Here is a 7,500-nt window from a genome sequence, read left to right as displayed (position 1 = left end):
CACCTCCCCACCCGGGAGCGCTGCGCCAGATCGATCGGAGGAAGAGCAGGGGTGCATGTAGGGACTTGCCCAAGTACGGAGGCTGCAAACCCCTGTCGTCGGGAGATACGTGCCCACGAGTCCTGGAAGCGCGACTCGGGTACAGGCGCCCTTGCGGGGGGGTACTGGATGTGGAACAGCACTGGGGTCGAAGCCACAAAAGCATCCGCCCTCATGGAGCCTCTCCTCGGCCTAAAAATCCAGATTTTAGCCTTGACGGCGCCCCCATGTGGAGAACCAGGGCCCGCGGGGGGGTCTGGCCAGGCTCACTTCAACCCAGGAACACCTCTCTGACTTGGGATAGGCGACCGGCAAAAGTCCCCCCCACGCAGCTGCGGAAGCCTGGGTTCAGCCAAGGTGCAGACCTCCAGCCGAACAGGGACTCATAGCCAAAACGCATACCCAGGCCTACGGAGGTGAAAACCAGCTTAAATGAGTCGGAAATGTGTCGGGGCTGAGAGGTACCTCTCTCTCATATATTCTGCCGGTGGTGTGCAAAACTGGGTTCTTTGCATGGAGTGTCACCCTATACCCACTTTAGGACGCATGCAAAAAAGTGCCCGATCGCCTGGAACTGTCAGGCGGATTCGGCTCCCTGGAATTTCCTCATTCTGGTTCTTTTTCACTTTTTGTCTCTTTTGCGACATCTAGTGGGCAGGCTGCATTACTGCAACCGGGGACACCTCAAAACGCTTGGAACTGGGGAGCGGGCTCAATTTACAAACGTTTTGCGGGTCCTGGAAGTCAAAATTGTGACTTCTGAAAACGACTAAGTATCAAGGACTCATCGCGCGAATCGCTCTGGAACTGAAATCGGATGCGCGCACTGACATGCTCCCCTCTCTGGAAGTCTGACACAAGTTGAAAAATTTTCTAAGTCCCCAAAAATTTTTTTTTTCAACTTTTTTTCAATTTTCCCCCTGTGGGATATATATTTTACCCACACTTTGGAGCCCTCCTGGGATGCCCTCTAACATACTAGAACCTCATTTTGTGGAAGTTTTCACAAAATTGTGAAATTTTCAAAAAGTCAGAAATTTTGCCAAAAACGACTAAGTATCAAGGACTCATCGCGCGAATCGCTCTGGAACTGAAATCGGATGCGCGCACTGACACGCTCCCCTGTCTGGAAGTCTGACAAAAGTTGAAAAATTTTCTAAGTCCCCAAAAATTTTTTTTTTCAACTTTTTTTCAATTTTCCCCCTGTGGGATATATATTTTACCCACACTTTTGGAGCCCTCCTGGGATGCCCTCTAACATACTAGAACCTCATTTTGTGGAAGTTTTCACAAAATTGTGAAATTTTCCAAAAAGTCAGAAATTTTGCAAAAACGACTAAGTATCAAGGACTCATCGCGCGAATCGCTCTGGAACTGAAATCGGATGCGCGCACTGACATGCTCCCCTCTCTGGAAGTCTGACACATGTGTGAAAATTTTCTAAGTCCCCAAAAATTTTTTTTTTCAACTTTTTTTCAATTTTCCCCCTGTGGGATATATATTTTACCCACACTTTTGGAGCCCTCCTGGGATGCCCTCTAACATACTAGAACCTCATTTTGTGGAAGTTTTCACAAAATTGTGAAATTTTCAAAAAGTCAGAAATTTTGCCAAAAACGACTAAGTATCAAGGACTCATCGCGCGAATCGCTCTGGAACTGAAATCGGATGCGCGCACTGACACGCTCCCCTGTCTGGAAGTCTGACAAAAGTTGAAAAATTTTCTAAGTCCCCAAAAATTTTTTTTTTTCAACTTTTTTTCAATTTTCCCCCTGTGGGATATATATTTTACCCACACTTTTGGAGCCCTCCTGGGATGCCCTCTAACATACTAGAACCTCATTTTGTGGAAGTTTTCACAAAATTGTGAAATTTTCAAAAAGTCAGAAATTTTGCCAAAAACGACTAAGTATCAAGGACTCATCGCGCGAATCGCTCTGGGAACTGAAATCGGATGCGCGCACTGACACGCTCCCCTGTCTGGAAGTCTGACAAAAGTTGAAAAATTTTCTAAGTCCCCAAAAATTTTTTTTTTCAACTTTTTTTCAATTTTCCCCCTGTGGGATATATATTTTACCCACACTTTTGGAGCCCTCCTGGATGCCCTCTAACATACTAGAACCTCATTTTGTGGAAGTTTTCACAAAATTGTGAAATTTCCAAAAAGTCAGAAATTTTGCAAAAACGACTAAGTATCAAGGACTCATCGCGCGAATCGCTCTGGAACTGAAATCGGATGCGCGCACTGACACGCTCCCCTGTCTGGAAGTCTGACAAAAGTTGAAAAATTTTCTAAGTCCCCAAAAATTTTTTTTTTCAACTTTTTTTCAATTTTCCCCCTGTGGGATATATATTTTACCCACACTTTTGGAGCCCTCCTGGGATGCCCTCTAACATACTAGAACCTCATTTTGTGGAAGTTTTCACAAAATTGTGAAATTTTCAAAAAGTCAGAAATTTTGCCAAAAACGACTAAGTATCAAGGACTCATCGCGCGAATCGCTCTGGAACTGAAATCGGATGCGCGCACTGACACGCTCCCCTGTCTGGAAGTCTGACAAAAGTTGAAAAATTTTCTAAGTCCCCAAAAATTTTTTTTTTCAACTTTTTTTCAATTTTCCCCCTGTGGGATATATATTTTACCCACACTTTTGGAGCCCTCCTGGGATGCCCTCTAACATACTAGAACCTCATTTTGTGGAAGTTTTCACAAAATTGTGAAATTTTCAAAAAGTCAGAAATTTTGCCAAAAACGACTAAGTATCAAGGACTCATCGCGCGAATCGCTCTGGAACTGAAATCGGATGCGCGCACTGACACGCTCCCCTGTCTGGAAGTCTGACAAAAGTTGAAAAATTTTCTAAGTCCCCAAAAATTTTTTTTTTCAACTTTTTTTCAATTTTCCCCCTGTGGGATATATATTTTACCCACACTTTTGGAGCCCTCCTGGGATGCCCTCTAACATACTAGAACCTCATTTTGTGGAAGTTTTCACAAAATTGTGAAATTTTCCAAAAAGTCAGAAATTTGCAAAAACGACTAAGTATCAAGACTCATCGCGCGAATCGCTCTGGAACTGAAATCGGATGCGCGCACTGACACGCTCCCCTGTCTGGAAGTCTGACAAAAGTTGAAAATTTTCTAAGTCCCAAAAATTTTTTTTTTCAACTTTTTTTCAATTTTCCCCCTGTGGGATATATATTTTACCCACACTTTTGGAGCCCTCCTGGGATGCCTCTAACATACTAGAACCTCATTTTGTGGAAGTTTTCACAAAATTGTGAAATTTTCCAAAAAGTCAGAAATTTTGCAAAAACGACTAAGTATCAAGGACTCATCGCGCGAATCGCTCTGGAACTGAAATCGGATGCGCGCACTGACACGCTCCCCTGTCTGGAAGTCTGACAAAAGTTGAAAAATTTTCTAAGTCCCCAAAATTTTTTTTTCAACTTTTTTTCAATTTTCCCCCTGTGGGATATATATTTTACCCACACTTTTGGAGCCCTCCTGGGATGCCCTCTAACATACTAGAACCTCATTTTGTGGAAGTTTTCACAAAATTGTGAAATTTTCCAAAAAGTCAGAAATTTTGCAAAAACGACTAAGTATCAAGGACTCATCGCGCGAATCGCTCTGGAACTGAAATCGGATGCGCGCACTGACATGCTCCCCTCTCTGGAAGTCTGACACATGTGTGAAAATTTTCTAAGTCCCCAAAAATTTTTTTTTTCAACTTTTTTTCAATTTTCCCCCTGTGGGATATATATTTTACCCACACTTTTGGAGCCCTCCTGGGATGCCCTCTAACATACTAGAACCTCATTTTGTGGAAGTTTTCACAAAATTGTGAAATTTTCAAAAAAGTCAGAAATTTTGCAAAAACGACTAAGTATCAAGGACTCATCGCGCGAATCGCTCTGGAACTGAAAATCGGATGCGCGCACTGACATGCTCCCCTCTCTGGAAGTCTGACACATGTGTGAAAATTTTCTAAGTCCCAAAATTTTTTTTTTCAACTTTTTTTCAATTTTCCCCCTGTGGGATATATATTTTACCCACACTTTTGGAGCCCTCCTGGGATGCCCTCTACCATACTAGAACCTCATTTTGTGGAAGTTTTCACAAAATTGTGAAATTTTCAAAAAGTCAGAAATTTTGCCAAAAACGACTAAGTATCAAGGACTCATCGCGCGAATCGCTCTGGAACTGAAATCGGATGCGCGCACTGACACGCTCCCCTGTCTGGAAGTCTGACAAAAGTTGAAAAATTTTCTAAGTCCCCAAAATTTTTTTTTTCAACTTTTTTTCAATTTTCCCCCTGTGGGATATATATTTTACCCACACTTTTGGAGCCCTCCTGGGATGCCCTCTAACATACTAGAACCTCATTTTGTGGAAGTTTTCACAAAATTGTGAAATTTTCCAAAAAGTCAGAAATTTTGCAAAAACGACTAAGTATCAAGGACTCATCGCGCGAATCGCTCTGGAACTGAATCGGATGCGCGCACTGACATGCTCCCCTCTCTGGAAGTCTGACACATGTGTGAAAATTTTCTAAGTCCCCAAAAATTTTTTTTTTCAACTTTTTTCAATTTTCCCCCTGTGGGATATATATTTTACCCACACTTTTGGAGCCTCCTGGGATGCCCTCTAACATACTAGAACCTCATTTTGTGGAAGTTTTCACAAATTGTGAAATTTTCAAAAAAGTCAGAAATTTTGCAAAAACGACTAAGTATCAAGGACTCATCGCGCGAATCGCTCTGGAACTGAAATCGGATGCGCGCACTGACATGCTCCCCTCTCTGGAAGTCTGACACATGTGTGAAAATTTTCTAAGTCCCCAAAAATTTTTTTTTTCAACTTTTTTTCAATTTTCCCCCTGTGGGATATATATTTTACCCACACTTTTGGAGCCCTCCTGGGATGCCCTCTAACATACTAGAACCTCATTTTGTGGAAGTTTTCACAAAATTGTGAAATTTTCAAAAAGTCAGAAATTTTGCCAAAAACGACTAAGTATCAAGGACTCATCGCGCGAATCGCTCTGGAACTGAAATCGGATGCGCGCACTGACACGCTCCCCTGTCTGGAAGTCTGACACATGTGTGAAAATTTTCTAAGTCCCCAAAAATTTTTTTTTCAACTTTTTTTCAATTTTCCCCCTGTGGGATATATATTTTACCCACACTTTTGGAGCCCTCCTGGGATGCCCTCTAACATACTAGAACCTCATTTTGTGGAAGTTTTCACAAAATTGTGAAATTTTCCAAAAAGTCAGAAATTTTGCAAAAACGACTAAGTATCAAGGACTCATCGCGCGAATCGCTCTGGAACTGAAATCGGATGCGCGCACTGACACGCTCCCCTGTCTGGAAGTCTGACAAAAGTTGAAAAATTTTCTAAGTCCCCAAAATTTTTTTTTTTCAACTTTTTTTCAATTTTCCCCTGTGGGATATATATTTTACCCACACTTTTGGAGCCCTCCTGGGATGCCCTCTAACATACTAGAACCTCATTTTGTGGAAGTTTTCACAAAATTGTGAAATTTTCAAAAAGTCAGAAATTTTGCCAAAAACGACTAAGTATCAAGGACTCATCGCGCGAATCGCTCTGGAACTGAATCGGATGCGCGCACTGACACGCTCCCCTGTCTGGAAGTCTGACACATGTGTGAAAATTTTCTAAGTCCCCAAAAATTTTTTTTTTCAACTTTTTTTCAATTTTCCCCCTGTGGGATATATATTTTACCCACACTTTTGGAGCCTCCTGGGATGCCCTCTAACATACTAGAACCTCATTTTGTGGAAGTTTTCACAAAATTGTGAAATTTTCAAAAAGTCAGAAATTTTGCCAAAAACGACTAAGTATCAAGGACTCATCGCGCGAATCGCTCTGGAACTGAAATCGGATGCGCGCACTGACACGCTCCCCTGTCTGGAAGTCTGACAAAAGTTGAAAAATTTTCTAAGTCCCCAAAAATTTTTTTTTTCAACTTTTTTTCAATTTTCCCCCTGTGGGATATATATTTTACCCACACTTTTGGAGCCCTCCTGGGATGCCCTCTAACATACTAGAACCTCATTTTGTGGAAGTTTTCACAAAATGGTGAAATTTTCAAAAAGTCAGAAATTTTGCAAAAACGACTAAGTATCAAGGACTCATCGCGCGAATCGCTCTGGAACTGAAATCGGATGCGCGCACTGACATGCTCCCCTCTCTGGAAGTCTGACACATGTGTGAAAATTTTCTAAGTCCCCAAAAATTTTTTTTTTCAACTTTTTTTCAATTTTCCCCCTGTGGGATATATATTTTACCCACACTTTGGAGCCCTCCTGGGATGCCCTCTAACATACTAGAACCTCATTTTGTGGAAGTTTTCACAAATTGTGAAATTTTCAAAAAGTCAGAAATTTTGCCAAAAACGACTAAGTATCAAGGACTCATCGCGCGAATCGCTCTGGAACTGAAATCGGATGCGCGCACTGACACGCTCCCCTGTCTGGAAGTCTGACACATGTGTGAAAATTTTCTAAGTCCCCAAAAATTTTTTTTTTCAACTTTTTTTCAATTTTCCCCCTGTGGGATATATATTTTACCCACACTTTTGGAGCCCTCCTGGGATGCCCTCTAACATACTAGAACCTCATTTTGTGGAAGTTTTCACAAAATTGTGAAATTTTCAAAAAGTCAGAAATTTTGCCAAAAACGACTAAGTATCAAGGACTCATCGCGCGAATCGCTCTGGAACTGAAATCGGATGCGCGCACTGACACGCTCCCCTGTCTGGAAGTCTGACAAAAGTTGAAAATTTTCTAAGTCCCCAAAAATTTTTTTTTTCAACTTTTTTTCAATTTTCCCCCTGTGGGATATATATTTTACCCACACTTTTGGAGCCCTCCTGGGATGCCCTCTAACATACTAGAACCTCATTTTGTGGAAGTTTTCACAAAATTGTGAAATTTTCCAAAAAGTCAGAAATTTTGCAAAAACGACTAAGTATCAAGGACTCATCGCGCGAATCGCTCTGGAACTGAAATCGGATGCGCGCACTGACACGCTCCCCTGTCTGGAAGTCTGACAAAAGTTGAAAAATTTTCTAAGTCCCCAAAAATTTTTTTTTTCAACTTTTTTTCAATTTTCCCCCTGTGGGATATATATTTTACCCACACTTTTGGAGCCCTCCTGGGATGCCCTCTAACATACTAGAACCTCATTTTGTGGAAGTTTTCACAAAATTGTGAAATTTTCCAAAAAGTCAGAAATTTTGCAAAAACGACTAAGTATCAAGGACTCATCGCGCGAATCGCTCTGGAACTGAAATCGGATGCGCGCACTGACACGCTCCCCTGTCTGGAAGTCTGACAAAAAGTTGAAAAATTTTCTAAGTCCCCAAAAATTTTTTTTTTCAACTTTTTTTCAATTTTCCCCCTGTGGGATATATATTTTACCCACACTTTT

Source organism: Phyllobates terribilis, unplaced genomic scaffold, assembly GCF_046119375.1.
Source record: "Phyllobates terribilis strain yellow unplaced genomic scaffold, ASM4611937v1 Scaffold_3842__1_contigs__length_69427, whole genome shotgun sequence".
Taxonomy (NCBI): domain Eukaryota; kingdom Metazoa; phylum Chordata; class Amphibia; order Anura; family Dendrobatidae; genus Phyllobates; species Phyllobates terribilis.
Note: the sequence above shows the minus strand (reverse complement) of the source record.